The 18319-nt window shown below is 45.3% G+C and overlaps 1 pseudogene; it reads left to right on the top strand.

Moving 5' to 3' along the window:
• The first annotated feature begins 7764 nt into the window (after nucleotides 1-7764).
• Nucleotides 7765-10591, top strand: LOC124683047 (annotated as a pseudogene).
• The last annotated feature ends 7728 nt before the right edge of the window (nucleotides 10592-18319 follow it).

Below are 18319 nucleotides of genomic sequence, written 5' to 3'. Positions count from 1 at the left end.
TAATAAAGTTCTTGAAGTTCTCTCTGAAAAAGAATGAAGTTTGTTTAAATGAAAATTAAAATGAAGCTGCTACTACTCTGTTGATGTACATGGTTCAATAAAATGAACAATGCAGTAGGTTTTTTAATACAATGCAATAGGTTTTTTAATACAAATGAAAAAATGAACAAGCTAATGATGAAATGATACTGCCTAGTTGATTTTGAATGAAATGCTACTGCCTACTATTGAAGTCATTTTTCTAAGTCATTAGCTACTGCCTTGGCTGCACTAAATACGCTAACAGTTGGTTAAAAATATGCTCCAGGTTTGTTGTAGTGCTCCAGGTGATTGTTCCAGGTTTTGTTTGATGTATTGTAGATTCTCCAGGTTAATTTGTTGTAGATGCTCCAGGTTAATAATATCTGTTGTATTGATGCTCTAGGTTAATAATGCCTGCTGTATTGATGCTCCAGGTTTTGTTTGATGTATTGTAGATGCTTCAGGTTAATTTGTTGTAGTGCTCCAGGTTAAAAAAAATAGGAACTATATATGTCCAGCAATATATGTCCAGGGTTTTCCGGTTTGTAGTACTAACCGATATGGTGGATATATGGTTGATATGGTGCAATTTTGTATGCTTGGATATGGTGGATATATGGTGTATATGGTGGATATTTTTGCAGGGATTTCATTGAGTTGCCCATTTCTCCCGAAGCGTTGATTAACTTCCGTTTCGGTTGAGAAATGGGCACTCCTACGTAGAAAAAATAGCAAAGGTCATGCCGAATTTTTTGGTTGACCTTTGTACTAACTTTTTGCCTCTTTTTAATGAAGTGCAAATAAACATGTCGGGCAGCACTTCTAAGCCCAGGAGCGAGAACGAAGAAGCGAGAGAGGCCAACAAGGACTTCTGGGAGGGCTACGAGCAGCCCCGGAAGGCCGCCGCCGAGTCGCCCGGCGATGAGGAAGAGGGCCGGGACGCCGCCTCCGAGGGAGAGGGCCGGGACGCTGCCTCCGAGGGAGAGGGCCGGGGGGCCGCCGCCGACACCGGCGACGATGACGATACCTGGGACGCCGCCGCCGAGACCGGTGAAGAGACGACCGGTGAAGAGAACGCGGCCAACCGCACGGAAGGTGATAGCGGCGGCAACCCTCAGGAGGGTAAGAAGAAGAGGACGGCGAGGAGGCCAAGGAGGGATCGGAGGCCGCAAGTGCTAGCCAACGTCAACGATGCTGTCACGGTAGTCTCCGAAAGTGGCCTACCCTTGGAGCCTTCGTGGGTTTCCAAAGGGTACGGCATGCAACTAGGGTGCATCGTCCGTGAAACCGTGCCGATCCTAACTCAGGACCTCAGAAGCAAGGAGAACGAGGCTCTCGCCCAATCCCTCCTCCAGAAGCTTCACCAACGATACACGTTCCCGGAAGCGTTCAATAAGAAGGTGGACTCTTCAGCTCTCACGAAAATGAGAACCGCCTTGAGCAGCTGGAAGAACCGGCTGAAGACAAAGATCGATGCCGGTGAAAGCTGGGAGAGGATAAGTACCAAAGACCCGTCGATCTCCTTAGAAGACTTTAATGCATTCAAGTCTTACTTACAGACTGACAGTGTTAAAAAATGGACCGCCTGGGGGAAGAAAATGCGGGACTTGAACTTAGGGACCCACCATTGCGGAAGCGGCGGTTACCGAGGAAAACAGCCCACTTGGGACAAGAAGGATGCCGAGATGGTACGTCTGGGGAAAGAAAACCCCTGGCACAAAATCCAGGATGAACAGGATAGGAACTTTGTCTGGTCCCGCTACTACTTAGACTGGAAGACGGGGGAATTTATTACGGATCACGAAGACGTGAGGGATTTCGAGAAGTACCTGGTAAGGATATTTCTATATTATTTCGCTCATCTTATTAGGCAATGAAGCCAAATGGGCTAACCTTAAGTTCCTTTGTCTGAAGGATGAAGAGTTGATGAAGGCTGGCCCGTCGTCCCAGGGGTCGACGGAACCGTGGGACACACCTTTCAACAGGGCGATGAACAAATACAAGGAGAGGGAGCTGGACAAGCCACCGACGTCGGGTGGCCGTGTGTCCGGCTTTTGCACAAGTATGAAGCTATCCGAGTACTACAGATCGGATGCCAAGACGAGAAAGCTGGAGAGGAGGTCGTCGGCTAAGGATAAATCCGAGGTTCAGGAGCTGAAGAAGAAGGTGGAGACACTAGAGAAGCTGGTGGCCGAAAAGCCTGTGGAGAACACGGAGATGATGAACAAGTTATTGGACGAGAAGATCCGGCAGATCATCCCCCCTGGGTTGATGGAGGGGTTAGCTGCTTGGAATGCGGGAGGTCAAGTGGGGCCGATACATGTGCCCAGCATCAGCGGCAGCAACTCAAGCTTCCACGTCTCGCCGACGGTGCCGCTCCACCCGACGCCGGCGTCAGGGCTCCACCAGACGCCGCCGCTCCACCCGACGCCGCAGCTCCAACCGTCGCCGCAGCTCCAACTGGTCGCATCGACGCCCCCAACCGCCGCCCTTGTATCGACAGTAGCCGAGATCGACGCCATCAAGGAGGTAAACTCATTAGTTACTCCTTCGCGTCATATTCTTTAACTATATATGCCTTTCGTGACTGCCATCTCACGATGCCCAACAAGGCGCCCCTGACTCAGGATGAACAATGCATACTTCTGCAAACGGTGGAGCCCGGCGGCAGGTTGGTGGAAGTTGCTAGCGGCTATGTCATGGCTTCCCGCGTTATGCACGGCGCTACATTGGCGGAAGACGTGGCGAAGGTCAAGTTGGTAATGGCAGTGCCGGAGTACCGCTACGCCATCCCCCCTTTCAACCTCCGGGCACAGACGAAGGCGACGTTTTGCCCCTTGGGGATTGCACCTCATGGCTTATGACATGGCCGAAGAACCAGATTCGTCTGGGGGGGGGTCTTCCGAGTGGTAAGAAAAGCACCGGCGCCACCTCCCCTATCATCCGGCCCAAGATCGCCAGCGCCGACGACACCCTTAAGGAAACGGCGGTCGCCGCCCCCACAACCCTGAAGGAACCGGCGGCCGCCGCCGCCCCCCGGAAGGAACCGACGATCGCCGCCACCACCACACGCCACAAACAGGTTGTTGGGAGCGCTACCGCAACGACCGTCAACTAGACGCACGGTACGCCAAGCGGCGGCATCGCAACCGCCACCACCTAAGGTCCAGGACATGGCGCCACTTGATGGCAACGATGTAGATGATGATGATGACATCGATGCCTACATCAACACTGGCGCCTACAGCCAAGATATGTACATGCCTCCTATGGATGAACAAGCCTTCCGCACACACGGCGATCAACTTGGTCGTCCCCCTACAGTGACGAAGAAGCGCTTGGTCTTCACGGGTCTTTCTCAAGACACTCCTCCGGAGGCTGGCAATCCAGCTCAAGTCAAGCCTGCTACCGTTTTCAGCCCTAACACGCTGCGTAAGACGATCATCGGGGAGCCACCCAAATCAACCCCGAGCGACCTCGGAAGCACCACCGAGCACCCGAAGCACCACCATCGGCACCACCAGCACCCCCAGTAGGTCAGGTGAAGAAGGCAAGGAAGAGAGGAGCCAAGAAGGGCGCATCTTCGAGCCAGCCTGCTCCTAAGAGGATCCGGGCCGATGATGGCGTGTAACTCACACGTTCGTTGGGAACCCCAAGAGGAAGGTATGATGCGCACAGCAGCAAGTTTTCCCTCAGAAAGAAACCAAGGTTTATCGAACCAGGAGGAGCCAAGAAGCACGTTGAAGGTTGATGGCGGCGGGATGTAGTGCGGCGCAACACCGGAGATTCCGGCGCCAACGTGGAACCTGCACAACGCAACCAAAGTACTTTGCCCCAACGAAACGAGTGAGGTTGTCAATCTCACCGGCTTGCTCGTAACAAAGGATTAACCGTATTGTGTGGAAGATGATTGTTTGCAAGAAAACAGTAAAGAACAAGTATTGCGACAGATTTGTATTTCAGTATAAAAGAATGGACCGGGGTCCACAGTTCACTAGAGGTGTCTCTCCCATAAGATAAAAAGCATGTTGGGTGAACAAATTACAGTCGGGCAATTGACAAATAGAGAGGGCATAACAATGCACATACATGTCATGATAAATATAGTGAGATTTAATTGGGCATTACGATAAAGTACATAGACCGCCATCCAGCTGCATCTATGCCTAAAAAGTCCACCTTCAGGTTATCATCCGAACCCCTTCCAGTATTAAGTTGCTAACAACAGACAATTGCATTAAGTATGGTGCGTAATGTAATCAACAACTACATCCTTAGACATAGCATCAATGTTTTATCCCTAGTGGCAACAGCACATCCACAACCTTAGAACTTTACGTCACTCGTCCCGAGATATCAATGGAGGCATGAACCCACTATCGAGCATAAATACTCCCTCTTGGAGTTAAGAGCAAAAACTTGGCCAGAGCCTCTACTAATAACGGAGAGCATGCAAGATCATAAACAACACATAGGTAATAACTTGATAATTAACATAACATAGTATTCTCTATCCATCGGATCCCGACAAACACAACATATAGCATTACGGATAGATGATCTTGATCATGTTAGGCAGCTCACAAGATCCAACAATGAAGCACAATGAGGAGAAGACAACCATCTAGCTACTGCTATGGACCCATAGTCCGGGGGTGAACTACTCACTCATCACTCCGGAGGCGACCATGGCGGTGAAGAGTCCTCCGGGAGATGAATCCCCTCTCCGGCAGGGTGCCGGAGGAGATCTCCAGAATCCCCAGAGATGGGATTGGCGGCGGCGGCGTCTCTGGAAGGTTTTCCGTATCGTGGCTCTCGGTACTGGGGGTTTCGCGACGGAGGCTTTAAGTAGGCGGAAGGGCAACGCGGGGGGCCACACAGAGACGAAGCCACGGAAAAATTCATGGCTGACCTCATAGCCAACGCTACTCTGGATGATCGCGACGATGACGTTATTCCAGATGATGGCGGTGACGATGTCACCGCACCTTTTTTGAATGACTCCGGTGAGGGAGCGGAGAATATTGAGCGAAGATAAGATGGCTACGATGAGGAAGAAGATCCTAATTGCTCCGGTGAGGAAGAAGATCATCATAATGGCTCCGGAACCGTAGTTATCACCCAGGTTTATAAATTAAGCCGCTGCTGATCGACGGGATGCATTAACTAATTAAATTGTACTGACGATGAATTATTTCTTTTTTAGCCCTCCGAATCAAGCACTTCTTCTGTAAAGTCGAAGAAGCGAGGCCCGGCCAAAAAGTTGGACGACGGTGTTAGGCACGACATCACCCATATCGCTAAGGATGGTAAACCGATTGCTACCGAGAACCATGCAAAGTCATTTATAGCTCAATGCAGAGTGCTTGTTAGGGACCACGTCCCGATCACCGTTCGAGATGAGCATTACTTCCGGGGGCGGGAGGAGATAAACCTTGAGTTAGAAGAACTGTTTCAGTTATTCAATCAAGACGCCCTCGACAAAGCTGTCATCAGTTGCTACTGCCTCGAAAAATCCAAATATCAACAATGTTTAACAAATACAGTAGAAAATATGTTCTACGCTAAATGTATTGATGTCTATTTGGTAGTTATAGGATGATAACCTTTGACTAGAAATACATGCACGCTGTCTTTTATGAGATGGAGGTAGTAGTTGTGCACAAGGTGTAAGTTCATTTCATTCAACCCGTCCAAATTATTCTTAGCCGAAGAGAATCATGGGTGAATAAAAGAATTTCTGCCGAAGTTTGGAGGATTTTTTTCTGTTTGTGTGTACATTTGCTCACAATTCTCGACAGCCCGCAGCCCAACTTCCCTCTTTTATCAATCCACTTAAAATAGGTACATTTCTTCATAATCCAAAATAGAGCACATGAACCCTAAATTCCAAATTGGAAGAAAATCAAGAAATCCAAAAAATCGGAGAAAAAGGCCAATTGAGAACTCAGATCAAACCTTTTCCGGGTCTTGCTCTCGCATTTCACAAGTTCTTGGCCTAAATTGACATTCTTGTCCACCATTGTGACCAATCCCTTCAATGACGCCACGAGTGGGCAGTCTGGATAGTTGGTCATAGGCGCAATGCCATACTTAGGCCATGACAGGCAGGAGACTGAACTAGATGTCGACATATCTCACCGGCCGTCATCGCGCGCCTCATCGCCGGAGAAGACGGAGAATGGATGGGGAAGGGGATGAAATGGGGGGCGGTGGGCAGGGCACGAGCACGTGAACATAACCGGGCTCTAGTATAAGGTGAGTGGGTCCACTGTTGAGTTGGACAAGGTGCATGATTCCAGCGCTGAGTCGGATAAAGGTGTGTTGGACCAATGCTAATGTGGATGAATACTGGATCCAGCTGGGTTCACATAATTCAAATTGCTAACAACGCCTCTTCCGTTTAAGGAATATGTTGCATCTAAGCTATTTCGGCAAGGAGAAACATCGCGGAAGAAGGATTTCTGCGAAATATATTCTGTTTCATCCAATATACCTTAAAAGGGTCACACAAGAGCTATTCATCCCCTTACCTCATCTATCACAACCATCAGCACGTTGCCGTCCACCTCTTACGGGTTGAAGTGATCATTGGCCGGTCATCACAATTACTGTTGTAATATTGGTGACCAGATACGCTTAGTATTATCCATGTCAAAACATATGCCATTACATCACCTTTTTACTGGAAGATAACAATTTGCTCTCTTTCCTACATAGATCTAGAATCTTTTGACAAAAGTTGGAAAAAAATAGTCATCCCGTAATGCATGTTTTATATCTTCGGATGAACAATGTTCTTAGACCACTACGGGATGCACGGCAAGGGGCCTATATGCACGGCAAAGATCGCACAACAATACCATCGACCGCAAATGGGCAAAGGTTTCTTTGCCGTGCGTCTCACCAACGTTGCACGACAAAGGTCGCTTCTTTCCGTGTGCCAAACATGTTTTATCTAAAAAAAAGCTCCAAACTGGGTGATCTAAGATTTGAACCTAGGATGCAGAGTTGAAAAAGCATGCAACCTTACCACTAGGCTAAGTGTTCATTTGTTGATAGCTATACCACGCCATACCTTTTGAGGTGAGAAGACATCCAGTTTTAACATCTTTGCCGTGCGCTTGCTTTGCCATGTGTTTGTTAAAAACACTAGGCAAAGGCGTGCACGGTGATGTGTTTTGTGCTTTGGCGTGTGCCAGCTTCTTTGCCGTGCAGCCTATCTTTGCCATACGATGTGTTGGTCCTTTTCCGTGCAACTTTCTTTGCCGTGCGCTCTCTTCCGTCGTTGCCGTGAATCATATCTTTGATGTGTGCTCGTGTCTGTGTTTGCCGTGCCAAAATCTTTGCCGTGTGTTTTTCTACATGCACACGGCAAAGAAATTTTTGCCGTGCGTTTTCTACGTGCGCACTGACAAAGAAATCTTTGCCGTGTGAGGACACACGGCAAAGATACAGTGGACACACAACGGCAGTTCTTCCCGTAGTGGACGGTTATTATGCAGGTACTCCGTATATTGCATGTTAAAGTCAGTAGTCGGAACATCCGCAAAAATAAAAATAAAATAAAAAAAAAAAGTCAGTAGTCGGAAACCGCGACGACTCAACTACATCGACTAGAGGCAGTGCCACACTGTGCCACCTATAAACAGGCCGTGCCAAAATATAGATCCCCAGACAAAGCAGGTACTATTCGGGATCACCATCTCCTAAGAAACCAAAGAGGCTAAGCAAAGAAAAAGGATGGACACCACTGGCATGGCGACGGCGATGGAGGAGACCACCCGATTCGACGACCTCCCGGTGAGCTGCATGGCCCACGTGCTGGCGCTCACCTCCCCTCGTGACGTCTGCCGCTGCGCTGCCGTGTCACCGAGTGCGACACCGTCTGGGAGCGTTTTGTCCCGGCGGACTACATCGCCATCCTCCTGCGCTCCGGCTCCGGCCGCTCGCCGCCGCCGTCGTCTAAGAAGAAGGCCTACCTCCGCCTCTCCGACAAAGCCGTCCAGGTCGGCGACGGCTGCGACACGGCGGTGTGGCTGGCGAGGGGGAGCGGCGCCAAGTGCGTGTCGCTGTCGGCGAGGAAGCTGAGCCTGCCGTGGGACGACGGCGAGTTCAGCTGGAGATGGACGCCTCACCCGCTCTCCAGGTGCATGATTAAATTTGGGATCATCGTATTCTTTTACTCTCCTGGTTAATTTCCTGACTACTACAGATCATGCACTATCGATCCTGTCCCGCAGTTTATGCATGTGCCTAATCGATTGCTCGATGCCATATTGCCATGGTTCTTTTTTATCTTACAGATTTACCATTTTTCGAGTGTTAGTACATCATACATGTAGGGAGTGGGAGTGGTGAACTGGTTGTGTATCGCGTCCAATCGTGTTTCTTTATAAACACCATTACTTTTTTATCGTGTCAACGGATGCTTCCATCACGGATCGGGATCTCTCGAACAAAATAAAAAACACCAGAAAGCACACATGCATAGAAAAGTAAAGATCTCGCGGATTTTCTTCTTACGCGCGTCCAGCTAGCACTGAACTCACAAACAAGCTATGAAGCTATTCATAGAAATCTCGCACACCAAAAACTTATAGAAGTATGATAGCATCCATACATGCACCTAAGATTGACGCATGCATCGCAACCGTACAAAAAGTTGGTTTTGCTAAAACATATCAAGTTATAAGCGAGTTGTAACTGACATTGTTTAGTTTCAAGTGGGTTGCAACTAAGTTGTTCAATTTACTAGTTTCGCTGCAACCGAAAAATATGGTTGAGCTTGAGAGTAAAAGAATATTCACATAATCCGAAATTGTACATGTAGTACGGAGTATAAGATTGTGGAGATAACATCACTTGACTGACAATTAAAACAATTTTCATTAGACCGAGAATTAGCCATGCTTACTTTCTTGTAGAGCAAACTTGAATCATAATATACCTGTCTAATACATGAGATGCATCAATAAGAGCGAATTTACTGTGGACACGATATAGCGTGTATGTCACACACCCTCCTCCATACTTTATGAGAAATTGTGTTATCCTACTCTCTCCTTTCCCAATTTAGAATTATTGTAGATTTTGAACCATAAATCTGATTTGAAACCACTTGACATATGAGTTTCTAGTGAACACTACTTTAAAACAAGACCAATATTGAATATATTTTGATAATATTTAAAAATCAACTTTTAAAACCTGATGAAACTTTAAAAAACTTTATGGCTCATGGTGAAAGTATATTCTAAAACGATTTGTTTCACCGTGTTTAGAAAGCTTTTTTATTTTCTTCCACCATACTTTATACTTGTGTTAGACGCATATGGTAAATGTATCAGAATGCAAATAGTTTAGTGTTTTTTCATTACATTTTATTGTGAATCATGATGTTTCATTGCTTTTCGGAATTTAGGTATTTGAACTCTATATTTTTTCCCTCTTGAAAATATATGATAAAAATAAAAATACATGTTCAAACAGATTGCTATTTATTCTGATATATATAAAGTTTTCTTGTTTAGGTACGAAAATAATTGGTGCGTATTAGATTTTCTTAAAGTCAAACAATGTAAACTTGATTAAGTTCATGAAAAAAATCAACATCTAGAATATCAAATTAATACCACTAGATTTACCATGAAGTACGATTGAGTATGGTATAGATTAGGCAATCACCACGTAGTATTGTATATATATATGGTATTTTAATAAATTTGATCAAAGCTAGTGCAGTTTGACATTTGCGGAAACCAATGCGGAGTACATGTAGAAAACATTGTTCGAGATGCCATGTCGCTGGTATCGCACATGCCCTTGCCTGACTCCTTCTCCCTTGCCTGACTCCTTCTCCCTCGGATTGCTTCCGAAGAACAAAACCACAAAGTGACATTTCAAAATAATAAAAGAAAGAAAATAAACTTAGACGCCAGAGGGGCCGGCGGCTAGAGGCAACTGAGTATTTCGTCCGAAACAATTCTGGTCAAACAAGCTCAACGCTATAAGCAACCGTTTAATAAGTAAACAATCCAGCAATCCGCATCATTCATCTATGCTGTCTACATCTGGGTGAGAGTGAGAGATCAGAGCGCCCCACTGGAAAATAATTCGGAATTTCCGACACTATTTATGCATGATTGCATTTCAGGTTCCCGGAGGTGGCCCAGCTGGTGGGTTGCACAGGCCTGGACATCTACGGCCGGCTGCCGGTCTCGCCGCTGACACCGGCCACCAACTACGCGGCGTACCTGGTGTTCAGCGTGGCCGACGTAGGCCACCGCGGCCTGAGCTTCCCGGACCAGGAGACCACGGTGGTGGTTGGAGGCCGTGCGGCGTCGAGCCGCGCCGTGTGCCTCTGTCTGAACGAGGAGGAGGAGGCTCGCAAGTTCAGGGGCGTGGTCGACGCAGACGGTGTGACGGGTGGTCAGAGATGGAGATGGGGCGGCTGCGTGTGGACGAGACTGTGGCGGCCGAGGAGGGGGTGGTGGTGAGCTTCGAGGTGCTGGGGTGGTACCCCAAGCAAGGGCTCATCGTCGAGGCCGTCAAGTTTAGGCCACTCTGATCTGATGTACCAGTGTTCACTACTGAAAACTGAAAGTTCAATGTCGGTAACCTAGAGGGGGTGAATAGATTATACAAAATTTTCCTTGACTAGTTTGCAATTTTAGGCTAAGTGAATAAATAAAGTGGCCTAACGCAAACTAAGTGTATCACCCTATATGATAGAATACATATATCAAGAACTTCATACTCGATGCTATCACAAATTAAATTGGTGGAAACAAATAACCGAAGTATGTGGAGACGATGATGTATCCCGATGTTCACTTCCTTGAGAGGAAGCTAGTAACCGTTGGAGAGGTGCGGTACACGAAGGACACCAAACGCCATGAAGGCACACCTTCTTCTCCATGAGCTCCTTTCACGAAGTAGGAGCTCTTTTCACTATGTGAAGACCTTAGAGAGCCCTTTAATCCCGTACAAACTTTCCAGGTCGATCACAAACTTGATCGCTCCAGGCGAGCACTACCGCCTAGAAGTCCTCAAGCTCCAAGAGTAAAAAGATCGGAGAGGAAAACTTGATACATTGGCTTAAATCGAAATATGTGCGGTTGAAAGAGAGAGACGAAAAGATCTTCGAGATGCACAGACCGACTCTCAAAACCGATGGATGAATCTTACAGAATCAAGGATTTGAGGTGAAAAAATATGGAGAAGTTCTTGAGACCTTTTTGAAATATATCTGGATCAACAGAATGGCAAAAGGTAAGGATTCATGAAATTGAAGTTGCCTTATATAGGCGAAACAGCTGTTACTGTGTGAAAAACGTGCAGAAAAAGATTTGGCCGGTATAACCGGACGTGGGTCTCGTTATACCGGCCCAACCCTCTGAACAACACACAGAAAAAAAAAAAAAGCGAACAGGAAGTTTGGCCGGTATAACCTGCCTGGCCCCGGTTATACGGGCCCATCTAAATTAGGCAGTAGTGCGCGTGGGATCCACAGAATCGAGCGGGCGAAGCGACTTGCTCCCCGTGAGAGCGAGCAGTAGGGCGTGAGGCGCGCGGGCCAGGGCGAGCATGCGCGCGTGAGCGCCAACTACGTGCGGGCGAGGCGCGCAGCGGGCGAGAGCAGCGAGAAAAAAGGCGGCGTGACCAGGCGTTCTCGCGAGCGGGGGAGGGCGCGTGCGAGGGTGGCGTGTGGAGCGGCAGGAGCGAGGCGCTGGTCGAACGTGGAGAGGAGACAAGGCAAGCGGAAATCGCGGCGGGGGGCGAGCGGTAAGCCGTGCGTGCGGGGAACAACACTGGGCTGCAGAGGTGTGCCAGCGCGAGCGGCCTGGGGGGCAGAGAAAGAGGCTGGGTCGGTCATACTGGGCCAACTTTCCTGGAACGAACAGGTGAAGGAAAAAAGAGGGCCGGCTGGTTTGACCGGCCTGGGGCCGGTCTGACCGGCCAAAACAGCTGTTTTGGCTATTTTTTATGGGAAATGCACTTTGGCTCATAGGAGCATATGCTCCCATTATGTGAATCCACATTTCAAAGTGTCAAAAAATTCTAAACTAAATTTTTACATGTACATCTAGACATTTTATATTGGTACACAAGTTTTCAAAAAAATCTAAAAATAATTGTGGCTCCTGTAAAAAAGACAAGTTTTGATGCTATAACACGACTACGTACAGGATATTTTTTTGTCTTTTTGTACACGCCATATAAAATGTTGTTTCTCCACGAAAATTTGTGCACTAACATAGAATGCCAAGATGTACACCAACAAATTTATATCAGAATTTTTTAACATTTTTAAAATTGTTTTTTAATTATTTTATATAATGAGAGCATTTGCTCCTATGAGCCAAATTGCCACCTCCATTTTTTATTAAAAATATTATAACAAAACCCGGAGCAAACTTTGATCTTTTTTTTGGGTAAAAACCAAGGTTTAAAATAGCGCGCTATTTCTCCGTTAATACCACACAATAGCATATTTGGAAGGTCTAAGCTAAATTTTAGTAATTTTACTTCCTATGGCGCTATTTGTGAAATAGCATGATATATCGTGCTAAAACTTCATAGCGTTAGCGCGCTATTTTTTCAAGCAAAGTTACTTTCACTTTTTCGTGATGATGAACTCCAATATGTTGGTTCCTTTTCTAGATTAGAACTTAATATCGCTAATGCTGATGATTCTTAATAAATAATTTATACTATGTTGTTGCCTTGTGGAATACTGATGTTAGCCTTCTGAAAAATTCGAGATCTATTTGTTGTATGTGGCTATGTATGTATGATATAGTCATTTTTTGGACTAAATATCCAAACTTTTTAGCGAAATCCTTTATTTTTAGACTACATTTGATATTTTTTTCAAAACGCTATTTGAAATATAGTACGCAATTAGCACGATATAGCCTCCATAGCATTTTCAGGAGACCAACGCTATTTCATTTAGCACGCTATTTTAAACCTTGGTAAAAACTCGGGAGCTACAAAATGGAGAGATAAAGATAGACACAACAGTTGAAAAACCAAAAAGAGGAGACTACCTTGTCGCGCTTTTTCGAGCTTTGTCTTCGAGCGCTCCTTCGAACTTCGTCTCGGGCTCTTCCTCTCTCTTTTTACATCGTGACCTGATACCATAAGAGGGCGAGAGAATTAACCGCGTCCCGCTTGACCTTGATGATGACGCTCATGCTTCATTCAAGCCGGAACACTTCAGTTGATTGCATGCTCTAGGTCTTGCTCACTAATAGATCAACTCACGAGGCTTGGAGGATTGTGACACCGACTTGAGTCAAAGCTTCTCTCTTGAAATCACAGATCTTGAATCCAACATATGGACTTCGAGCAAAACCTATGGAGTATTCCTTCCAACAAAAACTCAATATTGAAAACATTAGTCCATAGAAATTGTCATCAATTACCAAAAAACAAACATAGGGGCAGAGTACCCTTTCAATCTCCCCCATTTTGGTAATTGATAACAATCTCAACATGAGGGTTTATATAATGAATACAAGAGGTTGTATTTGATATGATCAAGTAACGCAAAGTTACTATCACATATCAAAACCGATTCTACTCACACATACTCCAACTAATGCAATAGATGTGAGTAGAGCCAACATATATAAAGCAAACTCCCGCACAATATATGAATCGTGTTATGAGCTTGCATTTCATTGCATACCTTTAGTAGAGTTTCCACTATACATTCAACCATGCAACACATAAAAAGTATGAGATGCATGAAAGGCAAACACTTAAGAACAAACCAATCTTAAGAATAAAGCCACTTCCCTTAAACCCCCTAAATTTCTCCCCCATTGACAACAAATACCAAAATGGATAAAGAAGTTTGGAGACAAATAAAGGATGTTGCTCCCGAAAGTGTGCATTTCTCATAGAATGAGTGAAGTCATGCTACCCAAAGTGTGCATTTCTCATAGAATGAGTGAAGTCATATGCACTTATCCAAGTATGAATATGTGGAGTAACTCAACCCATATTGAGGATCAAATATTGCAAATAAATAACAAGAAGAACAAACTTCAACGAAATAAGCAAGAAATCAAAGGATCCAAAGAATCAATTGGACAACACAAGATATCATGACAACAGAGAAATAGTTGTCCAAAAAAAATAAGGAAGCTTCCCAAGGTTTGTGCATAAATTATAATATTTGCATTTGAATACATTATGCACAAACATGGAATCCTCACTCCCTATTTATCATTTAGAAGAGATAAACTTGAGTCCAAAAGCATTCAAGAGATATAAGTGCAAGAGGATTCAGTCAAAGTAAACCAAGCACTCATAAATCAAGTTCTTACCAACACAACCAAGAACCAAATGGATAAGAAGAATAGTCGGCAAAGAACAAGGATATCAAGATAAGAGATTAACACTCTCGTGCATATAAGTTTCTAGGTGGGCAATCCACAAAGAAACATGCACACACAAAAGGTTAGATAAGATAAAGAAGACATGATATCTAAGATGAAGTCATAAAATATGCCAAAAGAATTATTGCTTGAAAGCATATATAGCCAAAGGCTACATTTTCTCTCATGGTATATTAATGAACTTCATCCAATCAAAATCTCAAAAATATCATAACTAACAACGAGGGAACAAAAGCTAGTTGACATAATTTGAGAAATTACCACTGGAGCATTGTGCGAAGGTCCGCCCACGTCTCACGGTCTTTATGTTTCGAGTTCATGACAAGTACTTTTCCTTTATCAAGCTGAATGACTAGCAGAATATAGTGGAACCTGCGCACGCATAACTCCGAGGATTACACTTAACATCGAGTAAGCGAAATCGAATTTCTACAAGACAGTAATACTCACTTGAAAAGTTGTAAGGAAATAGTATTTCCTCTTTGGTTTCTTGTTTCATTAGAAATGTTAGCAAGAACTCCTCTGTGTCCTTCGGTTTTTTTTGTACCGTAACTTCATGAACGGTATTTGGGTTAATGAACCCAACGTCATAGATTTTTTCTCTTTTGCATTCGAGAATCTTCATTCCGCATAATAGCGTACAAAAGAATATGGCGAGGATAATTATTACTGCAACGAACGAGCTGATCTAGAGACTTAATCAATATCAACTGATGAGTGATTTGTCAATGGATCTTCATTGAATAATTGAAATAATTCTTCAAAATCAATGTGTATCTCGTCTTTGCCATGGAAGTAATGATCATCTCAAACTGCCATGATGAGCATGATATCCCCTTCACGGCAGGTTTGCATATACCAGTCATGCAATGTTCACACTTGTGTTCCTAGAAGCGCGAACTTGTCAGCTCTGAGGGGAGGCTTCCTGTATGTGTATATGTATGCTGATTCAGCCATGGGATAGTAGCCTTTGTAATGAATAGTCGTACCAAGATTTCTGGCCGTTTGTTCGACCATTTATGCCGCCTCCGGATCATCATAGGAGTACGCGTTGAACAAACGTTTCAATCGTGGTATTATAGGAGCATACCACATTACCTTGGCAAGAACCCTCTTACTGGGACACTCGCCATCAACATCATCAGGGTCATCTCGTCTGATCTTATACGGCAGTGCAGTGCATACCGAGAATGCGTCCAAATTCTCGTACTCACCGCGGTAGAGGATGCAGTTATCAATGCATGCATGTATCTTCTGCACGTCTAATCCTAGAGAGCAGACAACCTTCTTCGGTTCGTAAGTACTGGCGGGCAATTCGTTACCCCTTGGAAACTGCTTCTTCATTATTTTCATGAACTTTCCAAATCCCGAGTCAGTCACACCGTTCTTCGCATACCATTGTAACAATTCCAGTGTGATAACTAGCTTTTTCTAGCCATCTTCACAAGTTGGGTACAAAAATTTGTTGTGATCCTCCAACATCTGCTCGAACTTCAACCTTTCCTTTTCAGTTTCGCAGTATCTCTTTGCATCAACAATGGCCCGACCAAGATCATCAGCGGGCTCATCTGATGCCTCTTGATCTTCTGCTTCCCCTATTGTAGTAAAACCGCATTCAGGGAACATTGGATAGTTATCATCCTCTCCTTCTTCATTGTCTTCCATCATAACCCCTATTTCTTCGTGCTTGGTCCAACAATTATAGCTGGGCATGAGACCGAACCGTATTAGGTGGGTGTGAAGGGTTTTCGAGGAAGAGTAACCTTCTTATTGTGACAATCAACACATAAAACCATCCGCCCGTTTGTTTTCCTCGGCCACATGGATAAAATCTTTCAGGCCCGCAATGAACTTGTTATGGCGTCATTTACCGTATATCCATTGCCAGTCCATCTGCATTATATAATTAAGTTTATCAAAAACCATTACAGGACATCATGAATAGTGAAGCGATGTACATCAACACATGCATTTTATCAATGACGGATGAAAGGATTATTTTTGTAACCTCGACCGAGAAGGAAAAAGAGAGGAGGAAGCTTAAGTGTGGCCTGGGCACTTCATATCGTATTTGTTTTGTGCGAACTCAAGTGGCATCATGCTCTTAGGCATTTCATTGAGCACATCTTGTGCATGAGAAGGGAAAGCAAAGCAACATACACCTCGTGTGCTAAGAAGTGAAAAAAGCTAAGTGTGTGGCTCACGAGCTTGGGAAGGGTACTTGTATATATAGGGCTGAAACTTTAGTCCCGGTTAGAGGTACCAACCGGGACTAAAGGGGCTCACGGCATGGTGCAGCAGGCCGCAAAACCTTTAGTCCCGGTTGGTATCTCCAACTCGGACTAAAGGAGCCAACCGAACCGGGACTAAAGGGGTACGGTGGCTTGATACGTCCCCGACGTATCCATAATTTCTGTCGTTCCATGCTTGTTTTATGACAATACTTACATGTTTTGCTTGCACTTTATGATGATTTCATGTATTTTCCGGAACTAACCTATTAACAAGATGCCACGGTGCCGGTTCACTGTTTTACGCTGTTTTTGGTTCCGGAAAGGCTGTTCGGGCAATATTCTCGGAATTCGACGAAACGAAGACCAAACCTCCTATTTTTCCCGGAAGCGTCAGAACACCGAAGAAGAGTCGGAGAGGGGCCGGAGGGCAACCACACCATAGGGCGGCGCGGCCTGGCATGGGCCCGAGCCGGCCTGTGGTGTGGCGCCCCCAGGTGCCCCCCTGCGCCGCCTCTTCGCCTATAAAACCCCTTTCGACCTAAAAACACCGTAACTCTTGACGAAACTCCGGAAAGACTCCGGGGCGCCGCCACCATCGCGAAACTCCAATTTGGGGGACAGAAGTCTGCTGTCCGGCACCCTGCCGGGACGGGGAAGTGCCCGGAAGCCATCTCCATCAACGCCATCGCCTCCATCATGCTCCGTGAGTAGTTCCCCCATGGACTACGGGTTCTAGCTGTAGCTAGTTGGTATTCTCTCCCCATGTACTGCAATACAATGATCTCATGAGCTGCCTTACATGATTGAGATTCATCTTATGTAATCGGTGTTGTGTTTGTCGGGATCCGATGGATTGTTACGTTATGATTGTCTATCTACAAAGTTTATGAAGTTATTGTTGCTTTGCAATCTTGTTGTGTTTAATGCTTGTCACTAGGGCCCGAGTGGCATGATCTTAGATTTGAGCTTTATAATTATTGCTTAGATTGTATCTACAAGTTGTATGCACATGTCACTGTCCGGAACCAAAGGCCCCGAAGTGACGAAATCGGGACAACCGGGAGGATGGCGGTGATGTGAGGGACACATGTTTTCACGGAGTGTTAATGCTTTGCTCCGGTACTCTATTAAAAGGAGTACCTTAATATCCGAGTAGTTTCCCTTGAGGCCCGGCTGCCACCGGATAGTAGGACAAAAGATGTTGTGCAAGTTTCTCATTGCGAGCACGTACGACTATTATTGGAAAACATGCCTACATGATTAATGATCTTGATATTCTGTCTTAATGCTATTTCAATCCTATCAATTGCCCGACTGTAATTTGTTCACCCAACACTTGTTATTGGAGAGTTGCCACTAGTGTAGATAGCTGGGAACCCCGGTCCATATTTCATCATCATATATTCGTTCTACATGTCATTGGAAGTAGTATCAACTATCTTACGGTGCCATAGCTCTCGTGTTACTATTACTCGCTTCGCTACGTTCTTGTTACTACTGCTCTCATATCACTGCTACTTTCACATCACCCACTGTTGCTAGTGCTTTTCCAGGTGCAGCTGAATTGACAACTCGGTTGTTAAGGCTTATAAGTATTCTTTACCTCCCCTTGTGTCGAATCAATAAATTGGGTTTTACTTCCCTCGAAGA

The sequence above is a fragment of the Lolium rigidum genome, chromosome 1 (assembly GCF_022539505.1).
Source record: "Lolium rigidum isolate FL_2022 chromosome 1, APGP_CSIRO_Lrig_0.1, whole genome shotgun sequence".
In the NCBI taxonomy this organism is placed as follows: Eukaryota; Viridiplantae; Streptophyta; class Magnoliopsida; order Poales; family Poaceae; genus Lolium; species Lolium rigidum.
Note: the sequence above shows the minus strand (reverse complement) of the source record. Positions and strands in the feature narration are given on the sequence as shown.